Source organism: Triticum urartu, chromosome 2A (genome assembly GCF_056163025.1).
Source record: "Triticum urartu cultivar PI428250 chromosome 2A, HENAU_Tu73, whole genome shotgun sequence".
NCBI classification, from domain to species: domain Eukaryota; kingdom Viridiplantae; phylum Streptophyta; class Magnoliopsida; order Poales; family Poaceae; genus Triticum; species Triticum urartu.
In genome coordinates, this window is record NC_141874.1 from 762,670,790 (window position 1) to 762,690,366 (window position 19,577).

General features: G+C 46.2%; 1 long non-coding RNA gene across 3 annotated transcripts; it reads right to left on the bottom strand.

The window, feature by feature from the left end:
- Positions 1-15,712: 15,712 nt before the first annotated feature.
- LOC147988009 (uncharacterized) lies at positions 15,713-19,224 on the bottom strand. Of its 3 annotated transcripts, none has more exons than XR_015617765.1 (4): positions 18,458-19,224; positions 18,070-18,207; positions 17,861-17,983; positions 15,713-16,302 (listed from the first exon to the last, which is right to left on the bottom strand). It is a non-coding gene; the product is annotated as an uncharacterized LOC147988009 (long non-coding RNA). The 3 variants fall into 3 exon arrangements; XR_015617766.1 differs by lacking the exon at positions 15,713-16,302 and adding an exon at positions 17,082-17,773; XR_015617764.1 differs by lacking the exon at positions 15,713-16,302 and having other exon boundaries at positions 17,082-17,983; positions 18,458-19,221.
- Positions 19,225-19,577: the final 353 nt, after the last annotated feature.

Genomic DNA, 19,577 nt, shown 5'->3' on the forward strand with positions numbered 1-19,577 from the left:
CCTCCGGCACACGGGAGTTACATAATCTCATAGTCATAGGAACATGTATAAGTCATGAAGAAAGCAATAGCAACATATTAAACGATCGGGTGCTAAGCTAATGGAATGGGTCATGTCAATCAGATCATTCAACTAATGATGTGATCCCGTTAATCAAATGACAACTCTTTGTCCATGGTTAGGAAACATAACCATCTTCGACTAACGAGCTAGTCAAGTAGAGGCATACTAGTGACACTCTGTTTGTCTATGTATTCACACATGTATTATGTTTCCGGTTAATACAATTGTAGCATGAATAATAAACTTTTATCATGATATAAGGAAATAAATAATAACTTTATTATTGCCTCTAGGGCATATTTCCTTCAGTCTCCCACTTGCACTAGAGTCAATAATCTAGATTACACAGTAATGATTCTAACACCCATGGAGCTTTGGTGCTGATCATGTTTTGCTCGTGTAAGAGGCTTAGTCAACGGGTCTGCTACATTCAGCTCCGTATGTATCTTGCAAATCTCTATGTCTCCCACCTGGACTAGATCCCGGATGGAATTGAAGCGTCTTTTGATGTGCTTGGTTCTTTTATGAAATCTGGATTCCTTTGCCAAGGCAATTGCACCAGTATTGTCACAAAAAAATTTCATTGGACCCGATGCACTAGGTATGACACCTAGATCGGATATGAACTCCTTCATCCAGACTCCTTCGTTTGCTGCTTCCGAAGCAGCTATGTACTCTGCTTCACATGTAGATCCCGCCACGACGCTTTGTTTAGAACTGCACCAACTGACAGCTCCACCGTTTAATGTAAACACGTATCCGGTTTGCGATTTAGAATCGTCCGGATCAGTGTCAAAGCTTGCATCAACGTAACCGTTTACGATGAGCTCTTTGTCACCTCCATATACGAAAAATATATCCTTAGTACTTTTCAGGTACTTCAGGATGTTCTTGACCGTTGTCCAGTGATCCACTCCTGGATTACTTTGGTACCTCCCTGCTAGACTTATAGCAAGGCACACATCAGGTCTGGTACACAGCATTGCATACATGATAGAGCCTATGGCTGAAGCATAGGGAACATCTTTCATTTTCTCTCTATCTTCTGCAGTGGTCGGGCATTGAGTCTGACTCAACTTCACACCTTGTAACACAGGCAAGAACCCTTTCTTTGCTTGATCCATTTTGAACTTCTTCAAAATCTTGTCAAGGTATGTGCTTTGTGAAAGTCCAATTAAGTGTCTTGATCTATCTCTATAGATCTTTATGCCTAATATGTAAGCAGCTTCACCGAGGTCTTTCATTGAAAAACTCTTATTCAAGTATCCCTTTATGCTATCCAGAAATTCTATATCATTTCCAATCAGTAATATGTCATCCACATATAATATCAGAAATGCTACAGAGCTCCCACTCACTTTCTTGTAAATACAGGCTTCTCCGAAAGTCTGTATAAAACCAAATGCTTTGATCACACTATCAAAGCGTTTATTCCAACTCCGAGAGGCTTGCACCAGTCCATAAATGGATCGCTGGAGCTTGCACACTTTGTTAGCTCCCTTTGGATCGACAAAACCTTCCGGTTGCATCATATACAACTCTTCTTCCAGAAATCCATTCAGGAATGCAGTTTTGACATCCATTTGCCAAATTTCATAATCATAAAATGCGGCAATTGCTAACATGATTCGGACAGACTTAAGCATCGCTACGGGTGAGAAGGTCTCATCGTAGTCAACCCCTTGAACTTGTCGAAAACCTTTTGCGACAAGTCGAGCTTTGTAGACAGTAATATTACCGTCAGCGTCAGTCTTCTTTTTGAAGATCCATACTTTGTTCTCATACATGGATCACATCTCAGATTTCATGGCTTTAAGCCATTTTGCGGAATCTGGGCTCACCATCGCTTCTTCATAGTTCGTAGGTTCATCATGATCTAGTAGCATGATTTCTAGAACAGGATTACCGTACCACTCTGGCGCGGATCTTACTCTGGTTGATCTACGAGGTTCAGTAGTATCTTGTTCTGAAGTTTCATGATCATTATCATTAGCTTCCTCACTAATTGGTGTAGGTGTCGCAGAAACAGATTTCTGTGATGTACTACTTTCCAATAAGGGAGCAGGTACAGTTACCTCGTCAAGTTCTACTTTCCTTCCACTCACTTCTTTCGAGAGAAACTCCTTCTCTAGAAAGGATCCATTCTTAGCAACGAATGTCTTGTCTTCGGATCTGTGATAGAAGGTGTACCCAACAGTCTCCTTTGGGTATCCTATGAAGACACATTTCTCCGATTTGGATTCGAGCTTATCAGGTTGAAGCTTTTTCACATAAGCATCGCAGCCCCAAACTTTAAGAAACGACAACTTTGGTTTCTTGCCAAACCATAGTTCATAAGGCGTCGTCTCAACGGATTTTGATGGTGCCCTATTTAACGTGAATGCGGCCGTCTCTAAAGCATAACCCCAAAACAATAGCGGTAAATCAGTAAAAGAGACATCATAGATCGCACCATATCTAGTAAAGTACGATTACGACGTTCGGACACACCATTAGGCTGTGGTGTTCCGGGTGGCGTGAGTTGCGAAACTATTCCGCATTGTTTCAAATGTACACCAAACTCGTAACTCAAATATTCTCCTCCACGATCAGATCGTAGAAACTTTATTTTCTTGTTACGATGATTTTCAACTTCACTCTGAAATTCTTTGAACTTTTCAAATGTTTCAGACTTGTGTTTCATTAAGTAGATATACCCATATCTGCTTAAGTCATCTGTGAAGGTGAGAAAATAACGATATCCGCCACGAGCCTCAATATTCATCGGACCACATACATCTGTATGTATGATTTCCAACAAATCTGTTGCTCTCTCCATAGTACCGGAGAACGGTGTTTTAGTCATCTTGCCCATGAGGCACGGTTCGCAAGTACCAAGTGATTCATAATCAAGTGGTTCCAAAAGTCCATCAGTATGGAGTTTCTTCATGCGCTTTATACCGATATGACCTAAACGGCAGTGCCACAAATAAGTTGCACTATCATTATCAACTCTACATCTTTTGGCTTCAACGTTATGAATATGTGTGTTACTACTATCGAGATTCATCAAAAATAGACTACTCTTCAAAGGTGCATGACCATAAAAGATATTACTCATACAAATAGAACAACCATTATTCTCTGATTTAAATGAATAACCGTCTCGCATTAAACAAGATCCAGATATAATGTTCATGCTCAACGCTGGCACCAAATAACAATTATTTAGGTCTAATACTAATCCCGAAGGTAGATGTAGAGGTAGCATGCCGACCGCGATCACATCGACTTTGGAACCATTTCCTACGCGCATCGTCACCTCGTCCTTTGCCAGTGTTCGCTTAATCCGTAGTCCCTGTTTCGAGTTGCAAATATTAGCAACAGAACCAGTATCAAATACCCAGGTGCTACTGCGAGCTCTAGTAAGGTACACATCAATAACATGTATATCACATATACCTTTGTTCACCTTGCCATCCTTCTTATCCGCCAAATACTTGGGGCAGTTCCGCTTCCAGTGACCAGTCTGCTTGCAGTAGAAGCACTCAGTTTCAGGCTTAGGTCCAGACTTGGGTTTCTTCTCTTGAGAAGAAACTTGTTTGCTGTTCTTCTTGAAGTTCCCCTTCTTCTTCCCTTTGCCCTTTTTCTTGAAACTAGTGGTCTTGTTGACCATCAACACTTGATGCTCCTTTTTGATTTCTACCTCCGCAGCTTTTAGCATTGTGAAGAGCTCGGGAATAGTCTTATTCATCCCTTGCATATTATAGTTCATCACGAAGCTCTTGTAGCTTGGTGGCAGTGATTGGAGAATTATGTCAATGATGCAATCATCTGGAAGATTAACTCCCATCTGAATCAAGTGATTATTATACCCAGACATTTTGAGTATATGCTCACTGACAGAACTGTTCTCCTCCATCTTGCAGCTATAGAACTTATTGGAGACTTCATATCTCTCAATCCGGGCATTTTCTTGAAATATTAACTTCAACTCCTGGAACATCTCATATGCTCCATGACTTTCAAAACGTCGTTGAAGTCCCGATTCTAAGCCGTAAAGCATGGCACACTGAACTATCGAGTAGTCATCAGCTTTGCTCTGCCAGACGTTCATAACATCTGGTGTTGCTCCAGCAGCAGGCCTGGTACCCAGCGGTGCTTCCAGGACGTAATTCTTCTGTGCAGCAATGAGGATAATCCTCAAGTTACGGACCCAGTCCGTGTAATTGCTACCATCATCTTTCAACTTTGCTTTCTCAAGGAACGCATTAAAATTCAACGGAACAACAGCACGGGCCATCTATCTACAATCAAACATACATAAGCAAGATACTATCAGGTACTAAGTTCATGATAAATTTAAGTTCAATTAATCAAATTACTTAAAGAACTCCCACTTAGATAGACATCCCTCTAATCCTCTAAGTGATCACGTGATCCAAATCAACTAAACCATAACCGATCATCACGTGAAATGGAGTAGTTTTCAATGGTGAACATCGCTATGTTGATCATATCTACTATATGATTCACGCTCGATCTTTAGATCTCAGTATTCCGAGGCCATATCTGCATATGCTAGGCTCGTCAAGTTTAACCTGAGTATTCTGCGTGCGCAAAACTAGCTTGCACCCGTTGTAGATGGACGTAGAGCTTATCACACCCGATCATCACGTGGTGTCTGGGCACGACGAACTTTGGCAACGGTGCATACTCAGGGAGAACACTTCTTGATAATTAGTGAGAGATCATCTTATAATGCTACCGTCAATCAAAGCAAGATAAGATGCATAAAAAGATAAAGATCACATGCAATCAATATAAGTGATATGATATGGCCATCATCATCTTGTGCTTGTGATCTCCATCTCCCAAGCACCGTCATGATCACCATCGTCACCGGCGCGACACCTTGATCTCCATCGTAGCATCGTTGTCGTCTCGCCAATCTTATGCTTCTACGACTATCGCTACCGCTTAGTGATAAAGTAAAGCATTACAGGGCGATTGCATTGCATACAATAAAGCGACAACCATATGGCTCCTGCCAGTTGCCGATAACTCGGTTACAAAACATGATCATCTCATACAATAAAATTTAGTATCATGTCTTGACCATATCACATCACAACATGCCCTGCAAAAACAAGTTAGACATCCTCTACTTTGTTTGTTGCAAGTTTTACGTGGCTGCTACGGGCTTAAGCAAGAACCAATCTCACCTACGCATCAAAACCACAACGATAGTTTGTCAAGTTGATGCCGTTTTAACCTTCGCAAGGACCGGGCGTAGCCACACTTTTATCTTGATAATTTAGTGAGAGATCATCTTATAATGCTACCGTCAATCAAAGCAAGATAAGATGCATAAAAGATAAACATCACATGCAATCAATATAAGTGATATGATATGGCCATCATCATCTTGTGCCTGTGATCTCCATCTCTGAAGCACCGTCATGATCACCATCGTCACCGGCGCGACACCTTGATCTCCATCGTAGCATCGTTGTCGTCTCGCCAATCTTATGCTTCCACGACTACCGCATAGCCACACTTGGTTCAACCAAAGTTGGAGAAACTGTCACCCGCAAGACACCTATGTGCAAAGCACGTCGGGAGAACTGGTCTCGCGTAAGCATACGCGTAATGTTGGTCCGGGGCGCTTCGTCCAACAATACCGCTGAACCAAAGTATGACATGCTGGTAAGCAGTATGACTTATATCGCCCACAACTCACTTGTGTTCTACTCGTGCATATAACATCAACACATAAAACCTAGGCTCGGATGCCACTATTGGGGAACGTAGTAATTTCAAAAAAATTCCTACGCACAAGCAAGATCATGGTGATGCATAGCAACGAGAGGGGAGAGTGTGATCTACGTACCCTTGTAGATCGACAACGGAAGCGTTTGGTTGATGTAGTCGTACGTCTCCACGGCCCGACCGATCAAGCACCGAAACTACGGCACCTCCGAGTTCTAGCACACGTTCAGCTCGATGATGATCCCCGGACTTCGATCCAGCAAAGTGTCGGGGAAGAGTTCCGACAGCACGACGGCGTGGTGACGATCTTGATGTACTACCGTCGCAGGGCTTCGCCTAAGCACCGCTACAATATTATCGAGGACTATGGTGGAAGGGGGCACCGCACACGGCTAAGAATATGATCACGTGGATCAACTTGTGTCTCTAGGGGTGCCCCTGCCTCCGTATATAAAGGTTCGAGAGGGGGAGGCCGGCCGGCCATCATAGGGCGCGCCAGGAGGAGTCCTACTCCCTCCGGGAGTAGGACTTCTCCCCCAATCCTAGTTGGAATAGGATTCACGAGGTGGGAAAAGAGAGAGAGAAGGAAGGGGCGCCGGCCCCCTCTCTCCTTGTCCTATTCGGACTAGGGGGGAGGGGCGCGCGGCCCAGCCCTGGCCGCCTCTCCTCTTCTTCCACTAAGGCCCATTAAGGCCCATGTACCTCCCGGGGGGTTCCGGTAACCGCCCGGTACTCCAGTAAAATCCCGATTTCACCCGGAACACTTCCGATATCCAAATATAGGCTTCCAATATATCAATCTTTATGTATCGACCATTTCTAGACTCCTCGTCATGTCCGTGATCACATTCGGGACTCCGAACAAACTTCAGTACATCAAAATGCATAAACTCATAATATAACTGTCATCGTAACCTTAAGCGTGCGGACCCTACGGGTTCGAGAACAATGTAGACATGACCGAGACACGTCTCCGGTCAATAACCAATAGCGGAACCTGGATGCTCATATTGGTTCCTACATATTCTACGAAGATCTTTTATCGGTCAGGCCGCATAACAACATACGTTGTTCCCTTTGTCATCGGTATGTTACTTGCCCGAGATTCGACCGTCGGTATCCAATACCTAGTTCAATCTCGTTACCGGCAAGTCTCTTTACTCGTTCCGTAATACATCATCCCGCAACTAACTCATTAGTTGCAATGCTTGCAAGGCTTAAGTGATGTGCATTACCGAGAGGGCCCAGAGATACCTCTCCGATGATCGGAGTGACAAATCCTAATCTCGAAATACGTCAACCCAACATGTACCTTTGGAGACACCTGTAGAGCACCTTTATAATCACCCAGTTACGTTGTGACGTTTGGTAGCACACAAAGTGTTCCTACGGCACACGGGAGTTACATAATCTCATAGTCATAGGAACATGTATAAGTCATGAAGAAAGCAATAGCAACATACTAAACGATCGGGTGCTAAGCTAATGGAATGGGTCATGTCAATCAGATCATTCAACTAATGATGTGATCCCGTTAATCAAATGACAACTCTTTGTCCATGGTTAGGAAACATAACCATCTTCGATTAACGAGCTAGTCAAGTAGAGGCATACTAGTGACACTCTGTTTGTCTATGTATTCACACATGTATTATGTTTCCGGTTAATACAATTCTAGCATGAATAATAAACTTTTATCATGATATAAGGAAATAAATAATAACTTTATTATTGCCTCTAGGGCATATTTCCTTCAGTTGGTTATTGACCGGAGTATCGTCTCGGTTATGTCTACGTGTCTCCCGAACCCGTAGGGTCTACACACTTAAGGTTCGATGACGCTAGGGTTGTAGAGATATTAGTATGCGGTAACCTGAAAGTTGTTCGGAGTCCCAGATGAGATCCCGGACGTCACGAGGAGTTCCGGAATGGTCCGGAGGTGAAGATTTATATATAGGAAGTCCAGTTTCGGCCATCGGGAAAGTTTCGGGGGTAGTCGGTATTGTACCGGGACCACCGAAAGGGTCCCGGGGGTCCACCGGGTGGGGCCACCTATCCCGGAGGGCCCCATGGGCTGAAGTGGGAGGGGAACCAGCCTCTGATGGGCTGGTGCGCCCCCCATGGGCCTCCCCCCCTGCGCCTAGGGTTGGAAACCCTAGGGGTGGGGGCGCCCCACTTGGCTTGGGGGGCAAGTCCCCCTTGGCCGCCGCCCCCCTTGGAGATGCCATCTCCTAGGGCCGGCACCCCCTAGGGGCCCTATATATAGTGGGGGGGAGGGAGGGCAGCCGCACCCAAGTCCTCGGCGCCTCCCTCTCCCCTCGTAACACCTCTCTCTCTCTCTCTCTCTTTAGTTGGAGCTTGGCGAAGCCCTGCCGAGATCACCGCTACTTCCACCACCACGCCGTCGTGCTGCTAGATCTCCATCAACCTCTCTTTCCCCTTGTTGGATCAAGAAGGAGGAGACGTCTTCCCAACCGTATGTGTGTTGAACGCGGAGGTACCGTCCGTTCGGCGCTTGGTCATCGGTGATTTTGATCACGACGAGTACGACTCTACCAACCCCGTTCTCTTGAACGCTTCCGCTCGCGATCTACAAGGGTATGTAGATGCACTCCCCTCTCACTCATTGCTAGATGACTCCATAGATTGATCTTGGTGATGCGTAGAAAATTTTAAAATTATGCTACGTTCCCCAACAATCCGACCTCTGCATAGTTAGGATGCACACAGCCAACACCAACTCACACGCATGCAAAAAACACGCCCACAACTATCAAAGTCATATAAGACCAAAGCTATGCGTAGGCGAGGAAAAAAACCAAAGCGATCTGATTTGCGATCGACAAACTACAACAACAACCATATCCGCACCAACTATCTCATGACATCACATGGACAACGAGGTTCTTCAACAGCAACGCCTTCAGGAAGAGAGAGACACTCAAGTGTCGCCATCACCGGATCCAACCATAAAGTCAGAATCTAGGTTTTCACCCTGAAGAAGCAGTCCGAGCATATTCGAGCACTGCCTTCAACAAGGTAATGACGTAAAAAAACATCGCCATTGCCAGGCATAACCACTCTCGGTTGACCTAGGATTTCACCCCGAAGCTCAAGACCAGGTGCTCGAGTAGCATCACCATCGAAATCACCCATGTGTTGTCACCACCACTTTTCCACAATCTCAACGGCTACATGTGATGTGATCGCCGCCATTGTACAATCATTCCTTTGCGTCAAGTCATCGCTTGCCAGGCAACTGAACTTGCGATATAAGTCAATCGATTTTCTACACGTAGCTCCGGGCCTGAAGACGGACAATGGGGCGTGCACAGCAAGGCGCAAGGACGCCAGCGAGGCCCGGGATGGAAATGACCCTAGACCGCGATGTCGCAACAACGGTACCCTAGTTGGAAGGGTGCCGGAGGTTGATGTGGGGAGTCGCGGGCCGTGGATGGCGGGAGCCAGCCGCCTAGACGGCACTGGATCAGTCAATGGTGGAAGATTTGGTAGACGCCACCTATTGGATTTGAACTGACGTGATTTTTTTTCTCATGTACCAATAGCGGTCTCAATTGAAAAGGTGTGTGGCTAGATCTCAGTGAACTGAGATTGAACCAAGTCTCAGTCAAATGACATAACATGTAAGAAAGAAAATTTACACAGATCACAATGTAATATCTCATGCATATTGCATTGGCTGAGACATAACCAAGTCTAAGTCGACTAAGATTTAGTAAGACTAATTGAGAAAAGCTGCAAATAACACTACTGGGAAAAAGCGAAAACGAAATAAAGAAATCGCTTAGGTCACACAATAAACTAGCGCTAATAGAAATCCAACAGTCCTTTATCAAAGAAAAATAGAAATCCAACAGCGGCAGACAAGGGTGGAAGAATTTGGCAAGACGAAGAAGAAACGTTTGAACTGACATCAATTTTTTTCTCTCATGCACCTAACCACTTGGGGGTCTCAATTAAAAAGATCTGCAAAGTACACCTCTGGAAAAAGCGGCCACAAAAGAAAGAAATCGCTTTGGCGAGATAGTGAATTAGCGCTAATAGAAATCCAACAGTGGCAGACAAGGGTGCAACGTACGTACCACTGCAAGCTGTGTGTATATTTTGCCACTGTGCTGCATTGGGCTGAGCGGGTAGAATACACAAATCATAGTTAACTCGGTTTATAGTACACTGGAGTACATGCTGATGGATGCAAGTTGTGAGACGTACACAACACTAAAAAGATGTAATTGCGATGCTAATCAGTGATGTAGTTGCGGCGAGCATGCACGGTCCAGATCACGTACACATGAATACGTACGCAGACAGTAGCTAGCTCCCCGGACAGTGTCACTCAGAAGATTAATTTTGGTCGACATAGTGTACGGACCGACAGTAGCTCTAGACTACACATGTCAGGATCAGTGTGTACATATACGTTTTCACAGGTTGAAGTAGATCAGGAAAGAACCGGAAAAAGGCTTCGAGCCAAACCTAATGCAGAATTGTGGTATAGGATGTGACCACGAGTCTAGCTTCTGTATCGTCGGTGGGTCGTGGTTGCAGCTATGAATAATTGGCGCAGCTATGAATAACGCAACAATTATATTCGTCTTCTGGTGCTCGCCATCCATCGCACCCCTCGTCATCCATCGCACCCCTCGCGCCGCCTCCCCCCAGGCGACGCCAGGGGCCCCAACCCTAGCGCCGCCAGCACCTCCCCCTTCACCCCCTCCTGCCGCCGCTGCCGCCGGCGTGGGCCGCGGTGGCGGCGGGCCCGGTGCCAAGGTTCCTGGGTGGGGGGAGGCGGCGGATCCCATCTGAGACGGCGGGGGCGGCCTTTCTCATGAGATCCAATGGCGGCGGCTAGGACGGAGTATCCGGGCGATGTTTCATCTGCTCCATTGATGACGGCGGATCTCGGCGACGTGGCGCAGTGGAGACTCAGCGCCTGATGAGCGGAGATGGACTCGCGCAGGAGGGTGACGCTGCCTGGCGTCATGGTGGCGTCGGCGGCAGTTGGACCGGCCAAGGTTGATGCAACAGTACAGCTCTGAAGATGAATTCGTGGCAGGTGGCTGCGGCGACCTCATACCCGGCAGGGGTCCTGATTGAGAAGCACGCCGGACTGGTGGGTGCCCATACCCGGCAGGCGTCCGGGTGGGACCTCAAGTCTTTAGATGTTTTGGTTTGGCTGTGTGGTCTGTTTGGTATTAGGCCCAGACTTTCAGCGCCCCTACATCAACTCGATAGGGATAGCGACAGTTGTTGCTTAGTTTGATGGCTTTAGACTTATTGTTGTATGACTGTGTATGATTTTGTGTTAATAATTAATATAGTGGCCGTATGCATCGTCCAGATGCAGAGGCCGGGGGTCGTCCTCCTTTTCTAAAAAACAAAATATTCGTCTTCTGGGTGAATGGGTCCTTAGACTCAATACGACTAATATTATGTTATTTAAAAGAATTACTGAAAAAATCCCAATAATTCTTGAATAATGATAAATCAAGTAAGAGTTCAACATTGAATTCTTAAGGCACGGACAAGATATTCAGGCCATCATTAATTACGAGGGTGAGTGAGAAAATTAGAGAAATTTTTTGTCTGGTTCTATATATACTAGATGAAATCGCACACGTTTTTGCGTGACATGTGCAATTTACCATTCTGCAGGCTGCATACTAGCATCGTACAAGCGTGGTATGTTAAATCTTCGTATGCACAACATTTTTGTTCATGGATATCTTTTGTGTTGCTTTCTAAGAAAAAAGATGGAGGCTAAATAATTTATTCAAAACGACGCTGGAAATTAGCATGCAAGTCCATCGGGCATTCCGGGAACCGTCTGGATTGGTGTGAGGAGGGCAGACATACTTCATCTTCTTCTCCTCCTTGGCATCCATCGCTGCCAAGCAAGAAAAGAAAGATGCTGCCGGGTTTGAACCGTTTGCTGCAATGCATGGCAGGCCGCACATTCGATCCAAGCAAAATATACGCGTGCACCAATCAATCCCAGTCACCCTCGCATCCTGATTGATTCTTGCCCGGCTTCTAATTGGTTCTGGCCTTTTCTTTTTCTAGAGAAGGAAAGAACGAATCGTGGCTGCTGCTGGGAGGAGTACTACTATTCATACATTGCAATCAAGATCGTTTTTATTGCACAGGACGTTACTCTTTTTTTATTTATTTATTTTTCTTTTTTTGCGGGGAGCACCAGACGTTACTTGACCGCGAGAGGCGACAGCGACGATGACGGGAAGGGCGCCGCGTACATCCGACTAGCTTAGTCACTGGTCAAAGAAGAATCCAGGAGAGCTTCTTTCTGTCTTCTTCGGATCTTGGAAGATCTCCGTCCGCCATTGTTGCCCTGTTGATTAACCTGGCTTCGAGTTTCCACGACAATACGCACGTAGGGGGTACATATTATATTGATCATCTGCCTTTTATTAGCTGCTTTCTGTCATAGATCCACCATTCTCCTTTAGTCTTGGATTGATGACTGACCGGACATTAGACGGGCCCAATTAAATTGCATTCTTGTTTCTTTCTGTGCTCGTCTGCCTTTTGGCGTCGTCTCCTCTTCTTTTCGTTTGCACGCCTGCTTGCGTCTCTTTTTGTTTCTTTTTGTTGGTGCAATTTTGTAGCGATCCTCCAGTGATCACGTAAATTACTAGACCACTGTGATTTTGCTGCTTTGCAATTATACTACAACGCACAACGTGTTTTTTTTTCTTTTGAGGAGACAACAACGCACAACGTGTGCGTTGAAGAAATACACATACCCGGCCCTTGCCAGTAGGGTATATTTGTAATCGTACGACTGTGTGATTACTCTCATCGATCAGTTCGGGTAGAATTGCAGTACTGCCGTCCATTTATGTACGTACTGAATGGACGTGTTATCTAAAATTTTAATTCACTGGAGAAGTGTGAGTTAAGGATGGAAGAGACAACTGAAGAAGACACCCTTTCGAATCCAAGCTACACAAAGTGTAAATGGCTAGGCTAATCGGTACCTTACCAATTTTGCTCTCAATGGCTAGGGATTGACATTAGGATATAAATTAATTACATGTTGTAATTACGTGATTTGCGCTGATATTGATGTTCGGTATGGTATTAATTGCATGCACATGTTGAGCGATCGCAATTAGATTAATATTGGTCGTTTGATTGACATGGTTTAATGGCCGAGATTAATTGGATCTGCCACTTTGTGTCTTTTCATATTGGTATAGATGCTCGGACTTGATTATTACTATGAACCCGATTTGCATTCGACGTGTTCAGATCACATGAAGGCTATAAATTGGCATTGCTTTTGCCTCGCTGTGGTAGAAAACGATGGAAGCTAACAGGTTTAAAGCTAGGCTAGCTTAAATGCAACGATGAAAATATATACATGCGTTCGCTATTTCGGGAACCGGCTGGATTGGCTTGTGCAAAGGAGACATACTAGCATATCTTCTTCTATTTGGCCTCCAAAGTGTCAAAGTGCATGCACCCATCGCTGCCAAGCAAGATAAGATAGCTACTGCGATCGATCGATGGTGCAAGGCTATGCATGGCCGGCCACACATTTCTCTCTCTAGAAAATGATCGAAGGAAGGAGCTGTCGGCCATCGCAATCATTTTTATTGGACCAGACGTTACATGATCGTGACGCCAATGACGAGGACACTGGTCAAGGAAGAATCTCACAAGATCTCTGTCTGCCTTTTTTCTGCTGTTTGAATAGTCTGGCTTCAGGTTTCCACGACAATACACACGTAGGCGTACGTAATATATTGATCATCTGCCTTTTATTTGCTGCTTTCTGTCCTATATTAATTGACCATTCTCCTTTAGTTGCAAGACTAGTCTTGAATCGATGGCCGACCGGAAAGAAAGACGGGTCCAAACTGTTTTCTGTCTTCTGCTTTTTATGGTCTCTGCTTCTTTTTGTTTGCACGCTTGCTTATGTCTCTTTTTGTGCAGTGTAGTATATTGCAAAGCAGTCTGGTCGGTGTTTGCACGATAAAATTTCTGGTCAGGGTCGGTTTTGTGGGGATCGTGCAACAATGTCTATCTATCCACTGGATCCATCGGAATCCTCTTTTTGCACTTACGTAATCTGCAACGATCCAAATTTTTTTTTCTGTTTTTACTCTTCCTCGCAGGTGAATTTGAGCTCGTAGAAGAACACTTACGATACTGCGTACATACTCAATTATCTAAATGCGTCTTGTAGCTCTGTATCTCTCCACTCTATTGCTTGCATCCTACATCGCGGCCAGATTGGGCGGATAGAAATAGAATACACAAATCATGCGAGTTCGTTCCAGATTAAGCACTCAATTAACTGTACTTATCTCGGTTATAGTACATTCATTAGCAAAAGGGAGATGATCACCCGGCTTGCTGCTGTTTGCAAGTTGCAATTGCAATTTTCATGTACATGCTGATGGATGCAAGTTGTGAGAAGTGTGTTGCTCCGTAATTGCGATGCTAATCAGTGATCAAGTACTAGCTACTACAGTACTACGGCTAGATTGATGTATATCAAGGATAGGTTGGTCCCAGAAAGAACAAATCTCCCAATAAAAGAGGTAAGGGCATCCCCGGCCGTTCGGCCCCCCAGGACGCCTAAATAGAGCGGCCTGGGGGCGTGCCGGCGCTAGTTCGACCCCTGGGGGCGACCTAGCGCCTAGTCACGCCCCCACGCGCCGGCCCTAGGATGCAGGAAATTTAAACTTGGTCGTTCCCGCTCACAAAAGACGCCGCAAATCCGGCGATCGGACGTAGTTTGGCGTTACAAAAAACGGAGTTCGCGTGATTCATTCGGCGGGGTCGGCTCCAGGCGTTGGCGGAGTCGGCGTGCGCGGACTCGGCGGTGTCGGAGCTACTTCGGTGCTGGGCTGCGCCGAGGTGCGAGAAGGGCAGAGGTCCACGGTAGAGATGGGGCGTCGGCGTGGACGCATAGGAGGCGGGCGGCGAGTAGTTGTATGGAGGGTACTGCACGCCGACGAAGGCGGGCGAGGGCGTGCGCGTAGCGGGGTGACCATGAGGGAAGGTCACGTTCGGGTTGAACCCACCGTGCGCGTCGCCGTCGGCGTAGCCGGGCGACGATGAACCCCATGGAGATCCGGCGCCTTGCTGTCCCCAGGGCGCGTACTGGGCGTGGCTGACGACGGGTGGATTCATCCCCGCCTGGTCGACCGATGAGGAAGACGCCGCCAAGCGTGCCGCGTTGTCGCGGGCCTTCTTGGCGATGGCCCTGTTCCGCCTGTCGGCGGTGACTGCTTCGCGCCGCTGAACTTCCACCCTCCACTCGGCGTTCGACATGCCCGGCGGCTTCGATGGCGGCGCCCTCGGCTTCCTCTGCTTCGGCTGGACCATGGCGCCAGTCGCGTTTGCCGCCGCGCGCGGCATGGTGTACTTCTTCGGCGGCATGGCGGCGACTGAAAGTCGAGCGGGAGGGGGTTTGGCGGGAGAAAGGGGGAGAATGGCGGGAGGAAGGCGAGCGAGCGGGAGAGGTGCGAGGGAAAAGCGTCAACAAACGGCGGGAAAAGGCCCTCGGGTCGCCTCCAGGGCGGGCCCACGTGCCTTTTTCGCTTGCGCCGGCTCCCCAAGCGCCCCCCAGGGCGCCGGGTTCGGCCTGGGTCCGCCGGCACCAGTTTTGGCCCGAGCCGGCGAAAAACGGCTTTCTGGGGACGCGACTGGGGCCTTTTTTTGGCGCCGGCGCGGCAAAATCGCCTGGGGAGGCCCTGTTGGGGGCGCGGCTGGAGATGCCCTTAGGAACCATAGGCCGTTTGTTGTTTGGTCATTCAAATCAAAAAAAGTTCGGTACACGATTGATACGTCTTCAACGTATTTATAATTTTTTATTGCTCCGTGCTATATTATCTACTGTTTTGGACAATATTGGGCTTTATTATCCACTTTTATATTATTTTTGGGACTAACCTATTAACCGGAGGCCCAGCCCAGAATTGCTGTTTTTAGCCTATTTCAGTGTTTCAAAGAAAAGGAATATCAAACGGAGTCCAATTAACCTGAAACTCTACGGAACTTATTTTTGGACCAGAAGAAGCCCACAGAGTACCGGAAGTTCACCGGGGGAGTCCCGGGCTGCCCACGAGGGTGGGGGGCGCGCCCCCTGCCTCGTGGACAGCCCGGAGGTCCACCGACGTACTTCTTTCACCCATATATACCCACGTACCCTAAAACTTTCGGGGAACAAAATAGATCGGGAGTTCCGCCGCCGCAAGCCTCTATAGCCACGAAAAACCAATCGGGACCCTGTTCCGGCACCCTGCCGGAGGGGGGAACCCTCACAGGTGGCCATCTTCATCATCCCGACGCTCTCCTTGACGATCTGGCGATCTTGAGCATCGGCGTGAGTGTGACAGTTACATATCCGACCGATGACCATGGAGACGCATGAGTGCTTCAATCGATAATCATGGATATACGTGGTAATAGCGACTGAAATGTCGACCGCTACTGTAATCAATGAAAAAATGTTAGTTCAGCAGAGTGTACGGACTGTGTACACGTACAGGTCGATGTAGACCGAGAAAAGAACGATAAAAAGCTTCAAGCCAAGCCTAGTGCATGCAGAAGGTATTGGGGTCGTGGTCCGACTGATAAACGGTCCGGTGATTTGGAGCATCAATGTGACAGTGGCAGGTCGATCTGGGTGGACTACTAGTATTGCAGCACTAAAAAATTTCATTTTGTGTTGGTTGCTACTCTAGATAGTTAAATTTACGTATGATGACCAAAAATTTAACACGGAACATGCAGTGCCGTTTTGCAGTTTAAATCCAAGACAACCAGATTCAACACGGCCCCGCAAAATAAAATCATTTTCAACTCAAAATGTGTATGGCGTTGGTGATGGCACGGTGCTGTCTGTCTCTCGCTCCATCGCTGTCCTTTCCGGTGGAGGATCCTTCGATTGAAGATGACTAATTTAATTGTTTAGTGAAGGAATTCTTGAAAGACGGGCAATGCTTTTTTAATGAAAAATCAAGAAAGAATTTAGCATTTAGTCAACATGCGCTCGGAGAAGGTCTTGAAGCCATTAGTGAGAACGCAGATCCCTAGAGACGGCTTTGGTTTCGTAAATAACTAGATGATACCCCGCGCGTTGCCGCGGGAACACATGCTAAAATCATGAGATAAATGCGTGAAACATTAGTTGAAAAACTAAAGATTAGAAGTCCACATGAATAAGAAGAACAATACAACTTGTATCCAAGCACACATGATTAATAGTATAAAGATAAATATGCTCTTGCGTCATTTATAAACGATGTTGTTTCCCATAGAAATATGGACAATTAATGAAAAATTGTATTAAATGGGAATAACCCAATATCACAGATAACGTAAGGTGATATAAACAACATAACTTTAAAATGTTACATCTTATCTCAACTACATAAATGTACTATATGGCACACAAATGAGAGTCAACAATAGGCAGAGGCATTCCATGTAAGGTGGTTGAAGTCTTGGAGATATTAATTTTCCTTTCAGATGGTATTGCGTACATTATGCTTTTTTGCGAAGGTATTTATCTCATCCTTTTAAGATATTTCAACAGAGTTGAGCTCATCAACTCTTCAGTAGTCTATTATTTCATGTATACCTTTGTATTATCAGTAGCACTCTTCCTGCAAAAGAGTTGAAGACCAAAATCTTGCTGCTATGGGTCGAAAAGAGTGTCTTCTAAGAATTCAAGTGTACTAATCCCAAAAAAACGCTACTGGCATAATTACCTTGTACCAAACATATGTTCAGATCTTAAATGCACCAACTATAGTTCTCAATATAAAAGTGTCCCGGGCAGGTAGGCAAAGAAAGTCAGCCAGAAAATTACATGAACTTTCTTGATTGGGCCTCGAATAAATGGAAAAGTCAACGACAAATCCAAAAGACATAAGGTTCAGTCTCATTGAAACAAAATCTGAAACATGAGGTTCAGTCTCATTGATAGAGTTGTGTAAAAATTCCATGAGAGAGAGAGGGGGGGGGGGGGGGGGGAGGGGTGTACCTTGCCTTGGAGTGAGGCTAAACATGATAGGAAATCCATGGCGTTGCTATAAAGAAATATATTTGATATGCCGATGGGAATATGACAGTCCACGTTCAATAAGTAGATGCATTGTCAATGCTCCTGCCATTTCCATTAGAAAAAAACAGGATTAATACATATTCTACAATTAGATAATGATGAAAAAATATTGAGTAAATATGAATCACCTGCGAACATATCGTGCAATAGACCAAGAAAAAGGGAGTCATGCCTATAGGTCAATAAATGAAAAATAGGGATGCGACTTATAATATTGCATCATTCTCCTTGTCTTCCTCTCATCATTTGCAAAGGTTGAACGACAACTGGAAAATAAAAAGCAAAAGGCCGAGTTTAGTAGTGAGGCCAACTGCGGTGTACATCGTCTTTGAAGGGCAACTACTTATTCTTGTATTGGGTCTGCTGAGATTGGATATTCACTTGTATGAATAAAACTAAAACAATATAACGAAGGAAGAGACCAATTAGCACGTTATGCTCATTTCCCATCATATGTTGACATGTAAATCATGGCGTGGAACCCAAATCTAAACTAAAAGGTAAGGTGGGACTCACCAGTCATCCGGACGACTTCAAAGGATGATGTGGCTGGCGGTGAAGAAGTTCCTAATGGTATCCATTAGGGTAAGCCACCTGCAGCTAAAACTTCGAATCATGTCCTTAGGCACAGTTGCGTGAAGGCAAGGGCGGCCGGCACAGGGAGGGCCCGAAGCAGAGGAGGGTCGAGCGCACATACTCAATCCGCTGCCTGTGGATGGCCGCATCAGGTGCATCCGAGGCCGCCTGCGCGAGCAGGAATTAGTTGCGCGGTGATGGCTTGCAGGGCCGTGGCGGGAATGATTGCATCAGGCAATTCCAGCTCTTGCCGGCGTTGATGGAGGCAGCGAGGAGGCGGGGGCAGGCCAGTGACCCATCCCGCTGGAACCCGGGCTGCGCCGAGATGGCCGTCTCTGATTCGTCCGAGGGGCGTCGGTGCGAGGATGACCCAGAGCAGAGCCACGACGTGAGGGAGCTCCCCCGCTCTCACCACCTGCGTGCTAGTCCACCGGCGCGAGGAGGGCTCGGAGAACACCAAGGTCGTGATGGAGCTCCTCCGGCTCTAACCACTGGCATGGGGAAAGATTTGGGGGAAGATTGGGAGGGGAGGAGACGATCGATAGACACAACCTGGAGATTTTTTTCTCTGTTAGATATAGGAGTAGTAGATAAGGTTGGGCTGTGGTGGTGCTTCGGTTTGTAATTAGTGAAAAATGCTGAAAACTGAACCATTAATGGGAAATCAAGACTAGTACTCCACCGGAAGTAGTATTGCGTGTGCGTTTTAGTAGGTAGCTGGAAGGCTGAAGATCCGTCCCTTCGGTGACCAGGGGAAAGACAACACAGGATTTGTGATTGGTTGGTATCTGATGACATGGCATACTTTGTTGGACCCTTTGCATGTTAAGAGAATACCTTATAGTGGGGAGCAACTTCTTAAAAATGTAAGATGTAAGATTATCTTTAACAGGGCGGGAAACTAATGTCATTTTTCCATCATTTTCTATCTATTCCTACAGTGTACTTAAATATCCAAATATTAATTTGCAAATCTATCTTTGGCAATTTGTTAAAAGTAATAGTGATCAGTAGATGGTGGATACGATCAGCCAGTACACAAGAATGACATCGCGTCGGT